General features: G+C 42.2%; 1 long non-coding RNA gene across 1 annotated transcript; it reads left to right on the top strand.

Annotated features, from left to right (window-relative positions):
• Positions 1 to 1,943: 1,943 nt before the first annotated feature.
• On the top strand, positions 1,944 to 15,524 carry LOC125121175 (uncharacterized). Its single transcript, XR_007133393.1, has 3 exons — positions 1,944 to 2,100; positions 6,869 to 7,123; positions 15,228 to 15,524. It is a non-coding gene; the product is annotated as an uncharacterized LOC125121175 (long non-coding RNA).
• Positions 15,525 to 21,355: the final 5,831 nt, after the last annotated feature.

Raw genomic sequence — 21,355 nt, 5'->3', positions numbered from 1 at the left:
AAAACAGAATTCTCTAGCCCCAAATGCCAACACTCTTTAATTTAATTTAATTTATTTAATTGGGACGCTAAAATATTTAACATACATCTTGTATCTGACTTTTATTTATAATAATAACATTATTATAATCTTAAGGAAAAGTTTCAAAAGGATGTAGGGGTTCCTCAAAATTTAAATATAAGGAGTTCCCGTCGTGGCGCAGTGGTTAACGAATCCGACTAGGAACCATGAGGTTGCGGGTTCAATCCCTGGCCTTGCTCAGTGGGTTAACGATCAGGCGTTGCCGTGAGCTGTGGTGTAGATTGCAGACGCGGCTCGGATCCCGCGTTGCTGTGGCTCTGGCGTAGGCCGGTGGCTACAGCTCCGATTCAACCCCTAGCCTGGGAACCTCCATATGCCGCAGAAGCGGCCCAAAGAAATAGCAAAAAGACAAAAAAAATATATATATATATATATACATATATATATATATATAAAATTACCTCATGGCCCCACAATCTATTTCTTGGTGTACCCAAAAGAACTGAACACATGTAATCAAACAAGTATACATACATGCATGTCCACAGCAGCACTATTCGTAACAGTCAAAATGTGGAAACAGTCCAAATGTCCATCAATAGCTGAATGGCTAAACAACTTGCATTATGTACATACAATGGAATTTTATTCAGCCATAAAGAGCATGAAGAACTGATATATGCTGCATAGAAGAACCTAGAAAATACTATGCAGAGGAGCCAGACACAAAGGCTTATTGTGTGATTCTGTTTTGCATGATGCCATTTATATGACATATTCAGCATAGATAAGCCCAAGGAGACAGAATACTGATTGGTAATGCCAAGGGTGGGGAAAGAGAGAATCGGGAGTTACTGCTTAATAAGTATGCGGTTTTACTGTGGGATGATAAAAATATTTTGGAACTAGATAGAGGTGGTGGTTACACAACACTGCGAATGTGCTGTCACTGATTTATTCACTTTAAAATGGTTAATTTTATGTTATGTGAATTTCACCTCAATAAATCATATATATAATCATTATATATAATGTTTATGTATAGTATATATAATATATATTATATATATGATTAATAATATATGTATAATTAATATATAATTATATATATAATGTTTAAACTACTTGTAGTTTCCCTTAGCTAAGCTACCTTCTTCCTCTTCACAATTATCTGAGTTCAGAACCTCTTGGTCTTCCCTCCAGTCTCCATTCCTATCTTTTCCCCCTTATTTTCCAAGCTTGCCATAAAAGAAAACGAAGTCTCAATAAACTGCTTCTTGATCTGCATGCTAGGTTTTACTCTCCCGCTTTCTCTCTGAGAGGCAGCAGAATGCAGTAGTTGGTGGTACTGGGTATTAGGTCCGATTACTTGGGTTCTGATTTGGGTGAACCCACTTATGCCAGAGTGATCTTGGGCAAGTTCCTTAATTTCTCTGTGCCTTGGCATCCTCATCCATAAAATGGGGATAATGGGACCTACGTTAGAGTTAAAAGTTGAGAGATTGTAAAAGAACCAAAACAGTGACTGCTCATTGTAAGCCCAATGTAAGGGTTAGCTGCTGTTATTACCATATAAGGAGCCGAATTCACAACCATCGATTTACCGAGTTTTGTACGAAATTTACTTCGCGCAAGGAAGGATGTGGGACAGAGGGATCGCCCTATCTCTTTTCAGGGGTAAGGGCTGGCTTTCTGTTTCCTACTTCAAACAAATCTGGTAGAAACCCTCGCACCCAGAGGGCCGCGCTATACCAGCAGGAAGAGTAACAATACCATCCCCAACACAACAGTCTCTCAAGCAGGAAAAAGAACAGGAAAAGCCCGGACTGAACATGACCAGGCAAATACAACGCCACCTACAGAGGCCAAGATGCACTCGCGGAAGCGCCCAGGGCGGAAGCGGGCTGCCCAGGCAGGGTTGAGTGAGAAATGCAGATGAACACCGAGGTGCAAGGCGACGACCAATCGCTCTGGGGCTCCGTCCTGGGGGCGGGGCAAACGTGCCCACCGCGAGTTCTGAGAGACACCCCGGCGCATGCGTTTGACTTCCACAAACTGGTCTCCGTCTTTCCGAACCTGGTAAGAGGAGCTTCTGGCTGAGAGAAGAGAAGGTCTTGAGGAAGAGTGGGCAAGAGAAAAGGCCGGGAGGACCAGGAGAAATGGAGGTTGTAGAAAGGGGCTGTATTGGGATGTGTGAGCAGCAGTGTGGAAAGGAGACTGTGGCAATGAGGCAAGGCGAGTGGGGAATTGGGTCACTAAATGGATGGGGTCTGTTCTCTCAAACGCTGCACCATAAAGCCTCTTTTGTGTATATTCCACGGTCTGCCAGTTTTGCTTATGTGTGTGGACGTCTTTCTCGATCAGTACATATAGATCTACCTCATTCATTTTATTGGCTTCGCGGACTTCCCGTGTGGCTCACAACATTTTATTGGCTTTGGATGTTCCGTGTTAAGGAGGTACTAAGTTATCTATCCCTTTCACTGTTAGTGGACATTAAGACTGACTTATATTTGGCCAGTTATTTTTAAAGGCCTGAGGTAGACAGTTTGTATTCGACTCACTTTTGACTCTCCTTTAGATGCCTGGCCTACTTTTGGTAAAAGTCTTTGGCACAGCTCATATTTGTCAAACCTTTAAAAGGTTATCACATCTCGAGGAATAATTGACTTTTAAGACAGAAATAAAAAGATTAGGAACCAGAAGATCTGGATTTACAGTCCTGGCCTGAGCCCCTTTCAAGCCACTTGAAAGTTCTTAATATCTCAGAAGCTCAATTTCCATGTTTGTATAATGAAGGTGATGATCATCATATTTATAAGTTGCTAGAAAATTTGAGCTAATAATATATTTAAAAAACTACATAGTAAATGGTAAGGTGTGTCACATATATTCTTTTCATAAGAAGTTACATTGTAAGGAACTTAAATAGCATTTGCTCCTTTATATGGGAACATTTGCTTGGCACTTATCAAGCGCCTGGCATTACTTTATGAAATTTGCATTTCCCCCCCCATTTATTCCATGCAACAATCCTTAAGAAAGATACTGTTATTATCCCAGTTTTTCCAAAGGAGGAAAGATAGAGATTCATTTGCTCCCTTAGAGTCACAGAGTAAGTGACAGCTGGGATTTGAGCCCAGGGTCTGTACGACTCAAAAAGCCTCTTAACCATTATTTCTAGTCTCATACCATCCCAGCCCTTCCTGCTTGCCTTCCTTCTCTAATCCAGTGCCTCAAGGCCCATCAGTTTAATTCAAGTGATCTCATCAGCTTCCAAAACACTTATTATTTCTCAGGTACCTGTGTGCCAATCTGTCTTGCTCTGTGGTACCTTTTGTATTTTTGTCTTATTTTTCTATTTGTCTTGTCTTCTGTTGCAGAAAAATGATTGTTATAAAAGCTGGCAATTCCCTCAAAGACAGAATTGTCTTTATTTAACAAGTTACTTCTATCAGCTCTTTGAATATGGAGCTTCATGAAGACAGAGGCTGTGTTTTTCTTCGTTACCAAAACTGTAGGAGGTAGCACTAAACCTATCAAAACAAAACAAGCAAGCAAGCAAAAAAAATGTATTTAATATTTATTGAGAAACAAAAAAGATGAAGCTCCATGGTTTTTGGCCTGGACACTTAGGGGTCAAAACAAAGAGAGAATGTTGGTTAAATGAAAGAACATAGGTAAAGCACTTATACTGCCTGGTACAAAGTAAGCTTTTAATCAGTTTTAGTTACTATTGCTACATATGTATAATACATTCAGGGAAGGTGTGGGTAGCAGGTGGAAAATGAGAAGGCAAAAGAAAGGAAAAATGATCAAAATGATGCTGGTCTAGTTTGTGAAGAGATAGCTAGTGAGGACTTTTCAGGCAAAAATGGGCAAAGGGCATTTAAGAACAGGGATTCTTAATATTTAACCCCACCAATTTTTGCCCTCAAATCTTTTTTTTTTCTTTTTTCTTTTTTTACTTCTTAGGGCCACACCTGTGGCATATGGAGATTCCCAGGCTAGGGGTCTGATCGGAGCTACAGCTGCTGGCTTACACCACAGCCACAGCAACGCAGGGTCTGAGCCTCATCTGTGACCTACACCACAACTCATGTCATTGCCAGATCCTTAACCCACTGAGCAAGGCCAGGGATTGAACCTGCAACCTCATGGTTCCTAGTTGGTTCGTTTCCACTGCACCACGATGGGAAGTCCTGTCCTCAAATCTTTAGTAAAAGTCTGCTCTATATATGATCCAGTGCCAATGGTATTCTGCTGAATTCAAAAATCCAGGTGGTGTCCAGTATAGAAGGTGTGGTATGGTCACTCCTGTCAGCAGAGATAGAGCAGTCAGCAGAAGTAAAACAGAACCATAAATTATAAGGAGAGAGGTAAGATATCCAAGAAACCACAGAAACATTGGGAACAATACTGATTTTCCTCATTTTATTTCGATGGGAGTTTAAGACCATTTCCATGGAATTGTAAAGGATGGGGGTTTTCCAGTTGGCTGGAGAACTTTTGAACTATCAAGACAGCTAAACCTTGAGTTACACTTCTTTTCTTCCTTCTATTTTAAAAACAAGGAAATTCAGGCACAGAAAGTTTAAGTACATTTGCCCTTGGTGATAAAGGTAGCAGGTACCTAAGCCGGACTAGTATAGTGAAAAGGACATGGTTTAATAAGGCTTTTCACTCTCTGGGTGAAATCTAGTTTTCCAGTCTCTTTCTCCCTCGCCCCCTTTTTGATTGAGATTAGTTGATTCTCAATATTATGTTAGTTTCAGTTGTACAACATAGTGATTAAACACTTTTATAGATCAGGAGTTCCTGTTGTGGCTCAGCAGTAACAAACCTGACTAATATCCATGAGGTCACTGGTTTGATCCCTGGCCCTGTTCAGTGGGTTAAGGATCCGGCATTGCCGTGAGCTGTGGTTTAGGTCACAGATGCAGCTTGGATCCTATGTTGCTGTGGCTGTGATATAGGCCAGCAGCTGCAGGTCCAATTGGACACCAGCCTGGGAACTCCCTATGCCGCAGGTGAGGCCCTAAAAAAAAAAAAAAAAAAATTATAGATCATGCTTCATTTATAGTTAATATAAAATATTGGCTGTATTCCCTGTGCTGTACAATATATCCTTGTAGCTTATTCATTTATACAAAGTGGTTTGTACCTCTTAATCCCCTACCCTTCTCTTGCCCTCCCCCTTCCCTCTCCCCCACTAGTTTATTCTCCATATCTGTGAGTCTTTTTCTTTTTTCTTATATTTACTAGTTTGTTTTACTTTTTAGATTCCACATATAAGTGATAGCATACAGTATTTGTGTTTCTCTGTCTGACTTCACCAAGTATGATATTCTATGTGTCCATCTATTTTGTTGCAAATGACAAAATCTCATCTTTTTAATAGCTGAGTAGTATTCATCCAGTCTCTTTTTACCACTGTCTCATACCATCCATCCATGTACACAATACCACAGAAGTCTACTGACTTTCCTTAAGAAATCTACACCTAAGTGACTTCGAAAAAGATACCTAACCTCTCAGAACCTCTGTTCTCACAGTTTAGCTAAAGAAGATAATAATGGCTCCATTAAAGGGTTGCTGTGGAGGTTAAATTTCTTAACTTTAAGGCACTTGGAACATGGAGATGCTTAAGGAATATTTTCTCCTTGATTCCCTGGCTTTCTTTCTCTTTCGTATCTCTCAACTTGAAGTTCATTACTTTCTGCATAACTCTACCAAATATTTCTCTGCAACCTTGATGGCACCTGGCTTCATGTCCTGTGCCTGCCCAACTCTTCTCCTGGGCCCAAAGGTAGTTTCAGAAGAATGGAGCAAAGGGCTGGGTTAGGTCTGGCTGGTAGTCACTGAGGGGAGCCTGAAGCACCCCAGCAGGAGCCCCATGCCACCTTTAAGGTACAAGACCAAAGATCAGAACTGAGGGGAGCCAAATCTGTTTTCAGGTAATGAAGGTGATGTACATCTGGGAACAGGGGCGACTAGGTCGTTAAAGGGTTTCAAGCAAGTACCAGACATTCATGATAAACATTTGTCATCAACAAGAAAAGCATGATTTCAGAAATTTATTAGAAACCACCCATGTTACAGCTTACATTTTTCGTTAGGTGATAATTTCTATCAGGTTTTTCTGTTTATTATTTATTTATGTCTTTTTGCCATTTCTAGGGCCGCTCCCAGGACTCAGCCTTTTTTTTTTTTTTTGTTAAATGTTCAACTCTTAAATCCAGAAAAGCAAAGCCCCAATGCACTTATTTTTTTGAAAGCCCCAAATGCACTTTTCACTCTTTCAAGGCTCATGCTTACAACATTCATCACATAGATTTACCTTGACTGGAAAAATCCTTTGTGTGTATTTTAAGCAGGAATCAAAACAGAATATTGAAGCCATTTTTAACACATAGAATAGCAATTTCTTTGCTGAAATCATATTTCCACTTGTCAAGAGCTGTTGTTCCCTCAAGGGAAGTAAACATTAGGTCTGTGGCACTGAGAGTCTCATAAAAGAAAAATGGAGGAGGGAGCCCTCTTTTCCATAGTGACAAGACTAAGATTTGAATTATTCATTAAGTGAAGGATATTTATTTATGATTAACCAAACTCAGAGGATGTTGTAGCAAATTTCCCAAAGAAAATAGTATCCTTCAGGTATTTGACATTTGAGAGCTCCTGTATTTCATGGTTCCAGAAGCAAATCTGTGACACTGCAAATGGGCAAATTACCCTACAGTTACATGGCTTTGATTTAGAGAATGAAAAACAATACCAGTTTATTTCCTTAGTGGATTTCAGAGACAAGTTGAGTGTTTAAGAAAATTTTTTTTTTTTTTCAAAGAGAGCAGCTTTTATTCATGCGCAGACTTCTCTGCCAGACTAACACGCTCCACTTGACAAGATCCGACCGCAAGATGCAAGCTGCAGTTACAAAAACCAGGAAAAGGTTTTACTTCACATAAAGGCTGGCCTGGTCAAAGGGTGATGGAAGTAAAATAACTTGGATACCGATTTGGTCTCTACCTTGAACTATCTTAGAGACACTGCACAAGTCAAATCCTGTCTCTGGAGCTGAGCTTCCAAATCTGTGAAATGGGTGAGTTGGGTTGGCTGACCTCCTTCAACTCTGCACCGTAAGGCTGTCCGGAAGGTGCGCTCCGGAAGGTGCGCTCCGCCCGGTTCGAAGGCAAGGCCGTACAGAGCAGGAACTCGGCCTCACAAGGCCGAAATAGGGCCCGACCCTAGCAAAAGGGACAGGACTGAGCAGCAAAGGCCGTGGCTTCACTCTTACCTGCCTCCCCAATCAGCCAAATCGAATCCTGCAGCCTCTGCTGCAGCTCACTGCTACCCCCTCCAGCTCCGCGCCACAGCCCGGCCCGGCTCAACCCAACCAACCATGGCCAGCAGCCCACAGCTCCAGCCTGCAGACCCGCAACCGCCGCCTGCCCATTCTCGTCCCTGTTTAAGAAAATTTTTTAAGGTGGCTAAACAATGAAAGGCATTATCACTAGTCATATTTTTTTAAAAGGTAAGATATTCAGCTTCATTGCATAGCTGTGTGCTGCCTGGCTAATGGCCAACACTGTTGTGAATTTGTTGCAAATCCATTTGGCTGCTTGGCTGTCCCCTGCTGCTATGGACCACTGCCCAAGGCATTGTTGAATCACACAGATGTGCCTGCTCTATATCAGAGTGATGATTGAGTCTGGTGGTACTCAGAGCCTCAGGGTAGGGGGAGGGAATGCTCATAATCATCTTCTTATATTTACTAGTTTGTTTTACTTTTAGATTCCACATATGTGATAACATACAGTATTTGTCTTTCTCTGTCTGACTTCTCCAAATATGATACTCTCTGTGTCCATCTATTTTGTTGCAAATGACAAAATCTCATTTTTTTTAAATAGCTGAGTAGTATTCATCCAGTCTCTTTCTTATCGCTGTCTCATACCATCCATCCGTGTACACAATACCACATTCTGAGGGCATCCTAAATACCAGGCACTGGGTATTACTTGACTGGAGTCCTCACAAAAACTCTGTGAGGTATCCTACAGTCAGAAAGCCATAGCCCCTGCTGCCATCTGGCCCCCCACAAAAGGAGGGGTCCTCACAGGTAGTACCGACTTGGAGGAGGAACTGAAGCACCTGAAAATTGGCCAGAACAGACTGCAGAGGCTCTGGCTTCCCCTGAATCTACCTGTGCACCTGGATAATACAATCCAGGAGTGTAGGGGAGTTATATCTGGGGGTGGGTGAAACTTAAAGGCATAAGAGATAGCAGTCAGACAGAAGCCAGCATTGCTCACCCCTTCTCCTGTGTGACAGATGTTCTGAGAAGTAGCAGCTTCATAAATACTCCCTGGAGATGCCCTGGATGATCAAGCAGCTAGGTCTCTCTGCAGTGAAGCTATAGCCATCTTGGTAACACATCTCTTATGTTTGTTTTCACTCTTTCCCTGCCTTACTTCCTTTTTTCTCTCACTCTTTCTTCCCTGGAGTTTCATCCATCAACAAAGCATTAGTACATAATCTTATGCTTCAAGCTTTGTTTCCTTAGGACTCTCTGTTAAAAAAAAAAATACTAGTTATCAGCAGTGGTCTTTAAGAGCACATCCTTAAAATGAGATTTGGGGATTGAATAGGCTACCTATCTGAAGGCAAAAGGAATGGTTTTCCTGATAGTAAGTGGGATAATAATTTGTGCTATACAGTAGCATGTCATCACAGTTACTAAAGCTTTCTCCTATAGTTAAATGAGATGAAGTGCAGGTGGAAGATAAGGCCTTGGGGATACTATACTTGATTGTTATGGAAGAAATGATAATGACAAATTGTGGAAGACACTGGCTTTTGACAGAAGTGGAAGCCTTACAAAAAGAAAACAATGATTTGAAGCAGCTAAATGCCGAGGTAGGAACACTACGAAAGCCAGGGGACTTCTCTGGCAGCCATAAAGGAGACTCCACTCTCTTGCAGAGAAAGTGAAGCACTGTTGAAAATTAGGTTTAGGACCCAGAGTGGCAGAGCTGCAAAAGAGACTGCATAATGTCGACAGGTCAGAGACTTTTCCAGATAGAAAAAACCTGAGATCTTAAGACCTGAACAAGAAATGTTTGGGTGGGTGAGCCTCAGAAGCTTGAGCTCCCAATTAGCCATAAATCTTCTTGGCCAGAAGAAGCAGTCCATTTCCTCCTAACTGAGGAAAACAGCCTCCTCTTGCCTGGAGACTCTATGAACTCACCTAAAATAGGTTCATCGCAAGATGACTCTTGTTTTCCTCCATTGTCCTTTTTGGCCTCCAGCCTGATAACCAGTGTCAGAGCTCTGCACAGCCTTAGCAGGGAAATACAGCTCCTACTCCAGCAGGAATTCACCTACATTCTAAAAGAATTGTGAGACCTAAGAATATTTGAGGAACAGACATATGGGAAGGAACTTGACAGAAGTCCAGCAGAGCCAAATTTGAAGAGACTTTAGTTCTAGGCAGAATAAAAGATCGAGATAATCTCTGATGTCATTTTCTCTTGGAAGTGTAGGTTGTAGGAAAATAACCCAGGAGTGAATCCCCACCTAAGCTGTATTTAAACCTGTAATATTTCATTCATTCAGTCATTCTATAGAAGGGTGTCTTAACTGACCTCCAAATTGGCAGTTTAGAGAACCAGTGGGAACAGGGCCAATTTAGTAAACCTCACGCATGAACTGATATGAATGAGGAGCTTCACTGTTTTTGTAGGCATTGGGGGCAGGTGTGCCAGGGATGGAGAGTAAGAGAGAAACAAGATAGCAACAGTGCAGGAATACAATGGGGCTTGTCTGTCAGCTAAAACCAAAGATCAAGTGTTGAGCTTCTTTGTAAAGGTTTAGTTTTAGAAAGAGAAAAAGCTCTATATTCATGAAAAACTTTAAGAGACTCTGAGATTATTTACTCTATTCCAAAACTCAGGGGGAAGATGTAGCCATGAAGCTAGGGAACAAGTTACTTTTTCTCCCCCTTTCCCCTCTGCCTCTTGGGACCCCAGCGACTCCAGAAGACCACAGTCAGAAGTCTAAGTGGTTACCATCAATGACCACTGCATCTAGAGGAATGACATTTGCACAGAGGGCACTGGTATTGGAAGTGATAGCCAAGCCTCTAAACAGGTAGATGCAGCAAAAGAACTTAAGACACTTGGAAACACCCACCAAAAAATGGTCGAGATGTTGGTATTAGGAGCTGAGGTCCCAAGGAGTAATAAACTGAATAATGTCCTCCAAAGATGGCTCTGTTCTAATCCCAGGGATCTGTGACTATGTTACTTTATACGGTACAAAGGACTTTGCAGATGTGATTAAGGTTAAGGACCTTGGTATGGGGAGATTATTTTAGATTATCCCATTGAGCTCAATGTAATCACATAAATCCTTAAAAATGGTCCTTTCCTGGCAGTGGTCAGAACAAAGAGATGTAGCAACAGAGGAAGGGTCAGAGAGATCCTACATTGGTGGTTTTTGAAGATGAAAGAAGAGGGCATGAACCAAGGCATTTGGGTGGCCTGTAGAAGCTGGAAAAGGAAAGAGATTCTCTCCTATAGCCATCAGAAAGGAATACACCCCTGTGGACACCTTGATTTTACTCCAGTGAGACTTACAGAATTGTAGGAAATCAATTTGCGGTATTTTAAGCCACTAACTTTGTGGTAACATTATGGCAGCAGTGGAGAAGTAATACACAAGACAATTCATGTAGTAGCTAAGAGGTTTCATAATTTTAGATTAATGTCAATATAATGGAAGGCATGAAGCCTTAGTTTCTGAGCTGGATAATTCAGAATAAATGTATGGGTAGACATATTGTGGTGAAACTTCAAATCTTCAAATATATAGCACAAATTTTCAGTGGAAGAAAGAAAAGACAAATTAACTACAAAGACACAACAATTAAACAATAAACTTCTCATCAGCGTAATTGGAGACCAAGATGTAGTGGAGACCAATAATATAAATTCTTCAAAGGACGGAGGGAAATAAGGGTCTAGAATTCTATTCCTAGCTAAGCTGAAGGAGAGCTAAATACATACTCATATATCCCTGAAAGTGAATCAAGGGTGTACTTCAGGAATTTGATACTTCTGCCCTTACTAGTGTTCTTTTGTGAGTAGAGTTTCACTTGGGAGATATCAAAGGAAAGGCTGAGGGATCAGAGGACATATGGCTTCTAAGCATAAAGAAAAGGCATTCAATTTTATGGAAGGCAATTGATTTTTTTTTTCCCTGACTGCCTCTTCATTTTATTTTACTTTTTATTTTCAAAATGATTTTTAAAAATTTTAAATGTATAGGAGTTCTCTTGTGGTGCAGTGGGTTAAGGATCCATCACTGTCACTGCAGAGGCTGGGTCCCTACTGTGACTGGAGTTTGATCCCTGGCCCAGGATCTTCCACGTGCTGTGGGCTAGGTGAAAAAAACAAACAAAAAAGAAGCTGAGTTCACCTGTTCTTTCTGCTTCCTCACTTTCCATTCACTTCCTAGTCAAGCACAATTTAATTGCCCATCACCACCCCTTTATTAAATGCTCTCACTGAAGTAATCAATAAAACCTAAGTGTTAGATCCAGTGTATACAAATTTACCAATCCTTGTTTCATCTGGCACTTCTTTAACAACCTCTTTCTTCTTTTAAAAATCATCTTAACCTTTTTAAATGTTAACTTTATGCACGGTTGTTTAAGAGTTCTCTAGAACATGTACATCTTGCAAAACTGAAACACTCTGCTCTTGAGTCCCCCCCCACCCCCCCACCCCCGACTCTGCCCCTGGAAACCACCATTCTACTTTCTGTTTCTGTGCATTATTTTAGATTCCTCATATAAGTGACATGCAGTATTTGACCTTCTGTGACTGGCTTATTTCACTTTGGATAATGTCTTCAAGGTTCATTCCTATTGTAGCATATAATAGGATTTTGTTCTTTTTGTTTTTGTTTTTGTTTTTTTTTTTTTGGTCTCTCCCTTTTTTTTAGGGCTGCACAAGTGGCATACAAGAGATTACCAGGCCAGGGGTTGAATCAGAGCTGTAGCCGCTGGCCTACGCCACAGTCACAACAATGCAGGATCTGAGCCTCATCTGCAAACTACACCACAGCTCACAGCAATGCCGGATCCTTAACCCACTGAGCAAGGCTAGGGATCGTTACTAGGCCAACTCATTTCCACTGGGTCATGACGGGAACTCTAGATTTCATTCTTTTTTTTATTTTTAAAATTTAAATTTTTTTTGCTTTTTAGGCCCACCCCAGCGGCATATGGAGGTTCCCAGGCTAGGGGTCAGCTGCTGGCCTACACCACAGCCACAGCAACGCAGGATCCGAGCTGTGTCTGCAACCTACACCACACCTCATGGCAATGCTGGATCCTTAACCTACTGAGTGAGGCCAGGGATTGAACCTGTGTCCTCATGGGTGCTAGTCGGATTCGTTTCCGATGTCCCATAATGGGCACTCCTATTCTGAAGTTCTGTTTCTGTTTCTCTGATCTGAGGCAGTGTGGGGCAGTGGTATATGTATATGCTCAGACTTTAGTCCTGACTCTGCCACCTGGTGGTGGCACTGATTTTGTAAAAAAATTGCTGTAGTAACGCCTGCCTGGCTGGTGGCTGTGAGGATGAGGAGTAACATCCCTCCTCTGCAGTACCTGGGAGAAGGTACTGAAGAAGAGATAACTTATGTTTCCTGTATTAAAGTTCACTTAGATATACAAGCATCATCTCAGAGACTATTTTTGTTTCTTTCTAAAGCAAATTCTCCTCCAGACTTGTCTCTTTCCATCAGTAGCTCCGTCATTCTTTCAGCCATTTAGGCTGAAAACCTGTCATACTGGCTTTCTCCTTGTTCATCACATGCCCGTATTTAACCAGCTACTAGAGCCTGCCATATTCTTTCCTCTTCCATCATCCTACTCTTGTATTTCAGAATTTTCTACCTGGACAGTTGTCTTTTGGCTGGTCTCAAATACCACCTTACCAATATCACTTCTTTGTGTTAAACTCCTCAATAGATCCTTATTACCTATGGAATAAAGTCTAAATTCCTTGGAACTATATGTTAGACCCTTGCACAGTCTGGCCATGTGGTTGCCAGCTTTAGCAAATAAAAAATACAGGGTGCCCAGTTGTTTTTGAATTTTAGAAAAACAGTCTTTTTTTTTTGTTTTTTGGTCAGAGTATGTCACATGGAATATTTGGGATGCATTTATACTAATAAATTTTTTGCTGTTTATCTGAAACTCAAATTTAACTGGTCATCTTGAGGCCAAATCACCTTCACGCAGCTTATTCCCACCCCGACTCCATCCTGGGATGAAAGAAAATGAAAAGGAAGAGAAGATGGTGGGGGGATTGAAAAAGTATGGCAGATTTTCTCTCATTTAAAAAATATCCATCTATCGCTTCTCAGCCTTTTGGCTAAGGTCAAGTGTAAAAAATATCCATCTAACCAACTCCTTTGTCTTTCAGCTGATCCTGAACATGGGCAGGGAATGAGGGTGTTTTTTACTGACATTTCTTCATTGTATGCAAAACTCCAGCAGTGGAATTTAATTCCCAGGAAGCAAAGTTTGTTTTGTTTTGTTTTATAGCTGACAGCCTACACCATAGCCATCTGCAACCTATATCACAGCTCAGGGCAACACCAGATCCTTAACCCACTGAGCAAGGCCAGGGATCAAACCCGCAACCTCATTGTTCCTAGTTGGATTCGTTAACCACTGCGCCACGAGGGGAACTCCATCAACTTGTAAATTTCTTTATTCTGCTCCTGGCTGTAGTTCACTTCCTTACCTCAGAAAGCACTATCTATTCTTATAAAAGTACTAGCCAAATGATGTCGTAATGACTTGGAAGGGCCCTTGGGGAAATACCATGAAGTGAGCAAATTGCTGAAATTACTTTGCTGTAATCATATTCCTCTGAGGACTTTTCTTTTGAGCCTAGATTTTAACAAAGAATCTGGTGGACTACCTCCTGACAAAAGTATAAAGGAGCTGGGAATTTAAAAATCAGCCAAGGAGTTCCTTTGTGGTGCAGCATGTTAAGGATCCTGCATTGTCAATGTAGTAGCAGTTTGGGTTGCTGCTGTGGTGTGGGTTTGCTTCCTGGCCTGGGAACTTCCACATGTTGAGGGTGTCGTTAAAAAAAAAGAAAAAAAGAAAAAGAAAAATTCCCACGGTAGACAGACATTTTATTTTTATTATTTTTATTTTTTAATGATTTTTGTTTTTTCCATTATAGCTGGTCTGTGGTGTTCTGTCAGTTTTCTACTGTACAGCAAAGTGACCCAGTCACACATACATATATACATTCTTTTTCTCACATTATCATTCTCCACCATAAGTGACTAGATATAGTTCCCAGTGCTATACAGCAGGATCTCATTGCTCATCCATTCCAAAGGCAATAGTTTGCATCTATTAACCCCAGATTCCTAGTCCATTCCACTCCCCCCACCCCCGCCACCTGGCAAACACAAATTAGACCTACATTTTAAAAACTGTTTGAACTGAAGTAACATCCCTTATGGACAGGACTGGGTTGGTCAAAAGGCCAGATGGAAGTTGGTAAACCAGGAACGGCAAGGGAGAGAGGAGTAGGGGGTAGACGTGGGTGAACAGCAGATGGGCTGGGATGAATCTGGAGGCGAGGCTGCGTGCAGTCTGAGGGAATGAGTACTGAGGAAGGAGGTCACTGGCCACGGCTATGAGGAGAAGGCTAAGCCTCAGCCTGGAGCTTTGTGCACAGCCGTGATGCCCTGGAAAAGGACTCTGAGGCCTCTGCACATGCAGCACTATGCTTTCTGCTTACAGATTGTTCATAGACTGTAGTAAACTAGTGCTTGCAAGCTAGCGGTGGCGTTCAGAGGGTCACAGAGGCCAGAGGTGTTCCTGGTGCTGGACCTTGCAGAGGCCTCCCTCACTTCCTCTCTGCCATGACAGCACTGCCTTTGCCTCTCCAAGTCAGGCAGGGAACAGCTGTGGAGGCAGCTAGGGAGTTTTAGATGAGTTACCGTCCCTCAGGTAGGACGGTAGCACTCAGCCCTCACTGGCTCTTTGTCGTCTGAACCCATCATTATTGCTAGAAGAAATCCCTCTAGGTTTTTAGTTTATAGATGATTCTAACCTTAGTTTTCAGTGACCAATTATTTCCCCTATCTCTCTTCTCTATTAGTTATTTCAGTGGACTTGTGAGGCTTCAGGGAGTTGCCAGGCTTCTGTACCCTACCACCATCCTGCTTGGAAAAGTCACACATAGGGAGCAGGCAGAAGGGACAGAAGAAGCTGTCAGAGAGACAGGAGAACCAGCAGATGTCAGGGCCGTGGAGGTCCACAGGAAGGTGAGTAGTCAGCAGTTTCAAATACATCAGTAAAATAGACTGTCCAGCAATCAGGAGGTGGCTGAAGAGGCTTAAAAGCACTGTTTCTAGGTGTTCCCATCATGGTGCAGTGGAAACGAATCTGACTAGGAACCATGAGGTTGTGAGTTCAATCCCTGGCCTTGCTCATTGGGTTATGGATCTGGGGTTTCTGTGAGCTGTGGTGTAGGTCACAGACTAGGCTCGGATCCTGTGTTGCTGTGGCTGTGGTGTAGGCTGATAGCTGTGGCTCTAATTGGACCCCTAGCCTGGGAACCTCCATGTGCCACAGGGTGTGGCCCTAGAAAGCTAAATAAATAAATAAAAATTTTTAAAATCGTTAAAAAAAAATCACCATTTCTAAAGAGTGTAATCTGGGGTATAAACTGAGCTTCACATGTAGGACTGAAAACAGCCAGTGTGACTGCTTTTTAATTTAAAGACACTGGCAATAAACAGACAAGGAGAGGGCAGGGCTGGGGGTGAGCTGTGTGAAGGTGATTTGGCCTCTGCCCACGTGACCCCAAGATACAGGCTGAAGTGGAAAGCAGGCGCTGTGCAGCACACATTGGTGTTGTGCGCACTGGTGCTCAAGAGCCAGGAGAGGAGAACAATTGGGAGGCTGTTTACACAGAGCAAATGAGAAAGTTAATTGAGCAAATAATTAAATATATTTGGGATTAGAGAGCCAGGTTTCTCACCATTAGAGAAGGAAAGATGGAATGAGGCAAAGTCCAAAAGAACATCGAGGTGCTCTATTGGTATAAATAAATTCATGGATATGTCTATACATCCATGCCTATATAGCTCCGTCCACTGACAAAAAATCTGGAAGCACTGACATTTCTTGTAGCAGTGAGCACATCTACTCTCCAGGTCATGGTTCCAAATACCATCCTTCTCTAAAATACCAGGCCTCCTAGGAGAAATGACTGGTTCTAGGGCTGGGGCGGGGAATATACCAGATGATCCTGGAATACCTTGTTCCAAAAAAGTGAGAAAATATTTACAGAATGGTGAGGATGTGTCAAAAGATCATAGGAGCCCCTTGGTGAAACTCCCATTGGCCAAACCTAGATCAATTTAAGCATGAAAATGAGAGTGACTTATGATAATGAATGAATAAGATAGGAATCTGTGAGCCCATATTAAATAAATAAATAAATGAAGAATGAAAAATAGAGAGGAGGAAAAGCTCATCTTCATAGTAGAATATCAAGTAATAAACATAGCAGGAATGCTGGAAGTAGAAAATCACCATTTGGCAACTTTCATAGTAGTGGTTCCTTGGAGTGAAGTTGTCAGAGAAGGCTGACTGAGGCTGTAACTGGAGGTTTGATGGCTACTTTGGCAACACACCTCCATGAAGTACTAATTAGCTACAGAGGTAAACAGTGACTTTTCCAGAAGTGAAAACTGCAGATGCCAACATGACCGGATGACTGCAGTTAGCATTACCAGTGGTGGTGGCGAAAGCAGCTCTTTTCTCCTTTCTTGTTTGCCCATCTCCATCCCCCTGTACTTGTGAAAGAACCTAATGATAGGAATGAGCTTACTAGGCAGTTCAACTCCTGATTTATGCTCTCCTGAATGCATACCACACCTTGTCTAACCTGTTGATTCTTTTCCTATGAAATGGAGTTTTAACTAAAGAACAACCCCCCCCCCCCTTGGCTAAGAAGGCAGCTGCAAGCCTTTCCAGCTGTGCTCATCACTATACCACCCTTCTTGTAATAATGTAACAACTATGTGCTCTCTCTCCAAGCCAGAAGCCCTGCTAATCAGGTACCCAGCATTGCTTATCAGTTCCGCTTCTGTAACCTTGCTTGCTCAGTTTCTTAGGGAGGAACACTGTCTGCTTGGGGATGGGGGAGGTCCGGGATGCCTACATGGGAAAATCAAGACCTTGTAGTGTGTAAAAGTTACTGAGAACAAAGACTTGGTGCTCAGACTCTGGAGGTGACTCCTCTGAGCCCCCACCGGTGCTGAATAAACCTTGCTTTTCCGTATCTCCGAGTGCTGTTTGTCTCCTTCCGTTGCCACGGTTTTTTGCGGTTTTCGCAACACCTAGATAAAAGAAGTAAGAATGAAGAATTAAGTAGTTTAAGCCTGGCTAGCACCCTACCCCCACAGCCCCTTTAGCAATTCTGCAGGCAGATCACACGGGCAAGATAACATCCAAAGGGCAAGATAGCCGTACCCCATCCTCCATGATTCATGAGATTCTTCACTTACCCCCATTTTTTCACCATTAAAAGCCATCGTGGCTGAGCAGAATCTTCGGAGTTTGGTCCCAGGACATGAGTCCACCTAGATTGTCCCTAGATTGCTGGCTTTTCTGATTAAATAGCTTTCCATTCTGTCAACCTTTGCCTGTTGAATTATTGCCTTTTGAGCAGTAAGCAGCTGAACCCAAGTTCAGTAACAGTGGGATGGATTGACAAAGTAGGCCCTGTCCCAACTCTACAAAGTGTCCAGCATCGTTTCTCAGGAATTCCTGCCAGGAAAACACAATCCCAGCCAGATCATGAGGAAACATCAAACTAAGGTTAAGGATCGTTTCTCCAGAGTATAAGGCCTGCATTCCTTAAAAGTGTCACAGACATAAGAGGTAAAACTGTTGAGGACACGAAAGGCAGGAGAAAAGTGAGAAAAGTTTCAGTCCAGAGAAGACTGAAGAAGACGTGACCCCAGCAGCAGTGTGTTATCTGGAGGGATAGTTGCCAGAAAGAAGGAGAAGACACTGCTGAGGGAATTGGTGGAAGGTGAGTTGGCCAGAGTCTTGGTGAGAGCCTGAACTGAAGAGTGGCATTGTATCAATGTTGATTTCCTAACTTTGGGGGTTAAATGGTAAAGTAGCAAAGAGTCTTTAATTTGGAGAAAATATACACTGACGTATTTAGGGGTGGTGGGGCATCAGGGATGCAACTTGTTCTCAAAAGGCTCAGAAAAAACCTAATTACATATGTACATTAAAAAAAAAAACAAAACAAAACCTAGGGAGTTCCCGTCGTGGCGCAGTGGTTAACGAATCCGAGTAGGAACCATGAGGTTGCAGGTTCGGTCCCTGCTCTTGCTCAGTGGGTTGACGATCCGGCGTTGCCATGAGCTGTGGTGTAGGTTGCAGACGAGGCTCGGATCCCACGTTGCTGTGGCTCTGGTGTAGGCCAGTGGCTACAGCTCCGATTCAACCCCTAGCCTGGGAACCTCCATATGCCGCGGGAGCGGCCCAAAGAAATAGCAAAAGACAAAAAAAAAAAAAAAATTAATTAATTAAAAAAAACCCTAATTACATATACACATACACAGATGGAGCAGATAAGATAAAATGTTAACAGTTAGGAATCTGGGAGAGATATCTTTGTATTGCACCTGAATTTTTTTCTGAAAGTTTGAAAATACATTTGAATTTATCTTCAGTAAACAAAGCTAGTAATTTATCAATTTCGAAAAAATTTTTAAATTAATTAAAAGAAAATTCAGTTTGTTTTTTTTCCTTTTTTTCTCTCCTTTTTTTTTTTTAAAGTGTCTTATTTATTTATTTATTTATTTTTGGTCTTTTGTTGTTGTTGCTATTTCTTGGGCCACTCCCATGGCATATGGAGGTTCCCAGGCCAGGGGTTGAATCGGAGCTGTAGCCACCGGCCTACGCCAGAGCCACAGCAACGCGGGATCCGAGCCGCATCTGCAACCTACACCACAGCTCACGGCAACGCCGGATCGTTAACCCACTGAGCAAGGGCAGGGACCGAACCCGCAGCCTCATGGTTCCTAGTCGGATTCGTTAACCACTGCGCCACGACGGGAACTCCTCTCCCCTTTTTTTCACTGATGAAAGCTAAATTGAACAAACAGCCCTTTCTTCCCAGGACAAATAGCCAGGGATAGCCACAGGCCTCTCTCTGCAGGAATAGTTGCTTTACTACACAGACAAAAATATCTGCATCCTGAGATTAGGCTGGGTCTCCATGAGGAGGAAGTTAGAGGCTGAGTCTCCCATGTGCTGTCCCTTCTCCCAGACTCACCACTCACACTGGTCTCCTCCCAGCACATCCTGAACACAGACACCCCAAAGGAGGAGTGAGGGAAGGAACCTCATTTTAGCTGAAGACTCTACTTGGAAACAAAAGATCCAATGTAAATATTATCATTGCACAGCCTTGTTTTGAGGAGTTTCCTGTTTTTCAGGTGTTGGTGGGTTGCCCCAGGGGCTCCCCAACTACCTTGGGAGGCACTGAGCCCAGGCAGGTGCCCGGGAATCCCTCTGCTCCAGTCCTGCCTCCCACTGAGACCAAGCATGGTGTTCTCAGTGTGGGTGTGAATGCCCTTGCAGTGGATCTTTCTCTGCTCTCTGCATGTGCTGGGATTCCTGGGCAAGCAGCTTTCCCTCAAAATTAAAGAGCCTTTTTTTTTGACATAACATACAAAGAAGAACTTATACCCATCCTTCTTAAACTTTTCCAAAATGTTGAAGAAGGAACACTCTCAAAGACATTCTATGAAGCCACCATCACCCTAATACCAAAACCAGACAAAGATGCTACCAAAAAAGAAAATTATAGGCCAATATCTTTGGTGAATATAGACACAAAAATTCCTTTTTTTTTTTTTGTCTTTTTAGGTCTGCATCTGAAACGTATGGAAGTTCCCAGGCTAAGGGGTCAAATTGGAGTCGCAGCTGCTGGCCTACACAACAGCCACAGCCACACCAGATCTGAGCCAGGTCTGCGAGTTATACCACAGCTCAAGGCAAGCCCGGATCCTTAACCGTCTGAGCGAGGCCATGAATCGAACCTAAGTCCTCATGGATACTAGTCAGATTCGTTTCCGGTGAGCCACAGTGGGAACTCCTAAATGCAAAAATTCTCAACAAAGTTTTAGCCAACTGAATCCAACAACATGTGATAAGATCATACAACATGATCAAGTGAGATTCTTCCCAGGTTCACGAGAATGGTTCAACATATGCAAATCAATCAATGTCATACACCACATTAACAAAAGTCAAAAACCACATGATCCTCTCAATAGATGCAGAAAAAGCATTTGACAAAGTCCAACCTTCATTCATGATAAAAACTCTTACCAAAGTGTGTATAGAAGGAATATACCTTAACAGAATCAAAGTCATTTATGACAAAACCACAACAAATATAATACTCAATGGAGAAAAAGCCCCACTAGAATCTGGAACAAGACAAGGATGCCCACTCTCACCACTTTTATTCAACATAGTATTGAAAGTCCTAGGCACAGCAATAAGGGAAACAAAAGAAATAAAATGTATTCAAATTGGAAGAGAAGAGGTAAAATTGTCACTGTATGCAGATGACACGATACTATATATAGAAAACCCCAAGGACTCCACAAAAAAAACTACTCAAACTGAAAACTAATTCAGCAAAGTAGCAGGATACAAGATTAACATTCAGAAATTGGTTGCATTTCTGTATACTAATAATCAAATATTAGAAAAGGAATATAAAAATATAATACCTTTTAAAATCGCAAATACCCCCCAAATTAAATACCTAGGAATAAACCTGACCAAATTCTTATGCTGAGAACTATAAAACATTAATCATGTAAATTAAAGAGGATTCAAAGAAATGGAAAGATAGTCCATGCTCCCAGGTTGGAAAAATTATTATTTATTATTATTATTATTATTTTGTCTTTTTGCCATTTCTTGGGCCGCTCCCATGGCATATGCAGGTTCCCAGGCTAGGGGTCCAATTGGAGCTGTTGCTGCCTGCCTACGCCAGAGCCACAGCAATGTGGGATCTGAGCTGCATCTGCAACCTATACCACAGCTCATGGCAATGCTGGATCCTTAGCCACTGAGCAAGGGCAGGGACCGAACCTGCAACCTCATGGTTCCTAGTCAGATTCGTTAACCACTGAGCTACCACAGGAACTCCTGGAAAAATTAATATCATAAAAA

The sequence above is a fragment of the Phacochoerus africanus genome, chromosome 2 (genome assembly GCF_016906955.1).
Source record: "Phacochoerus africanus isolate WHEZ1 chromosome 2, ROS_Pafr_v1, whole genome shotgun sequence".
NCBI classification, from domain to species: Eukaryota; Metazoa; Chordata; class Mammalia; order Artiodactyla; family Suidae; genus Phacochoerus; species Phacochoerus africanus.
Note: the sequence above shows the minus strand (reverse complement) of the source record. Positions and strands in the feature narration are given on the sequence as shown.